The sequence below is a fragment of the Gavialis gangeticus genome, unplaced genomic scaffold (assembly GCF_001723915.1).
Source record: "Gavialis gangeticus isolate Ggan-Ray unplaced genomic scaffold, GavGan_comp1, whole genome shotgun sequence".
NCBI classification, from domain to species: domain Eukaryota; kingdom Metazoa; phylum Chordata; order Crocodylia; family Gavialidae; genus Gavialis; species Gavialis gangeticus.
This window is the reverse complement of record NW_017729029.1, coordinates 62,083,714-62,085,674: the sequence shown is the minus strand read 5'-3', so window position 1 is coordinate 62,085,674 and position 1,961 is coordinate 62,083,714.

Here is a 1,961-nt window from a genome sequence, read left to right as displayed (position 1 = left end):
CATCTGAATCAAATACAGTAAAAGAAAAGGGAAAGGAATAGAATCCAAAGAGGAATCACATTGGGAAAGAGTAGCCCAGGACATCTAGTAGCAGATGACACCTGCAAAAGAGCAGATGTAAAAATACAGTCTTTTATTATAATTTTAAGACTAATTACTGTAGATTTAACAGAGCCATACACAAAAAGGATGACTGATTTGATAAACGGGGATTTATTTTTATTTTTTTTTATGGATTATAATTAGGTTAGTATAGAAATGGCTGCGGATACTCTGTAGGGGTATGTCTATACTGCCAAAAATGTGTATTCTTAATTTGAATTGGCTAACTCAGATTAATATAAAAATAGGCCACCTGCATTAACAGCTCCAATTCAACCACAGGCTCCTTAGAAGTCTTGAACTAGAACCACAAACCTAAGCTTTGTGAAACAAGTAGCCTTATTTACACTGTCCCGTTAATCCAAGTTAACTAAGCTGAGGTAAAAATATTCATTTTTGGCAAAGTAAATATATCCAAAAATATCAGCCCAAGCAAATCTAGAGAGCCCTTAAGAGGCAGCCAGACATGAAACCAGTGGTTTTGAATGAAATGCAATGCTAGAGCTAGATAATGATATCTGCATTCAAACTAGAATTATATGGATTTATTTTCTTATCTTTGACCATGACACATAGCCCAGTATTGCAAACTCCTCAAGTTGCCAAAGAATATATTTAGCTCTACGAACCAGTAGTTAATTACAATGAGGACAAAAGCATTAATCAAACCCGCAAGTTAATTAATCAAAATATTGGGAAGTCTTAATCCAAGCTTATTTTAGATACATCACCAAAATAGAAAGAAGAAAGGTTACTGTATGTTTGTGCCTAGAGGGAGGATGGAAAGGTAGAGCAGAATCAAGACTTATAGAACTGGTTTATATTGGTTATAACCCTCTAAAAAAAAAGAGGAGTCAAAGCATTTTTCAAGATCGATGACATGCCAACAAACTGATTTGCGTTAAGGTCAAGGTGTTACCCAGACTTGAACAAAAAGGCAGGCAAACATTCTTAAAAAGTAATATGGGATCAGGCAAAGACACATTTAAAGAACAGTAGGAGAGTATTGTCTGCATGCTAATAGTATTTGAGACCTTAAAGCATCATAATGTCTGCTAATGCAATTGTGCAGACACATAACATTACAAGGTCAAGAATTTACCAGAAGTCTTTGCAAGATAAAGCAAGTTAACTAATTAGAATAAAAACTGTTAAAATGAAGAGTAACTGACCTAGTGTAGAAACACTAACCTAACACTAACACTGACCTGCTGCAGAAACATGCAGTAGGTGAACACTATTGAACAAGTAAATATCCCAATGCAATCAGTCTCATTTTCAGGAGTTGGTCTTTGTGAGGTGAGGAAGTGGTGTGTAGAACACCTTAAAATGAATTTTAAATATATATTAATCCAATTTCAATGTGAGCTACATCTGGATAAACATTTAGGAAGACAAGTATTATTCAAAGTAGCAGCATCTACATATGCTATTAATGCTATAAAGGGTTACTGTGCAGTAAAATACTGCGCAGTAAGCCTTCCTTGGCAGCAGGTCTATACATGCTCCATTTTGGAAGCATATCTGCTCCCACCGGGAACAGCCCAGTACAGGACTGCTCCTATTCTGCTCTGGCCTCCTGAAGCAGCCAGGGGGAGCTCCAGGTTCCTGTGGGGTACTAGCCTGTGTAGCAAAACCCCAAGTTTTTCTTTTTTTTCTTTATTTTAAAATGCATTACCTCCCCTTCCCCAACCATTTCTGACTTTGTCTCCCTCTCTATTCCCTATAGACAAGTGTAAGTAAGCTAAGATGTAGGATAAGCTTTAACATTTTATTTTAGGTAGTAAGTTTTATTGTTTTCTACCCTCTTTGCAAATAAGTTCCCTGCTATTTTGATATCGATACCCACTGTTTTATAA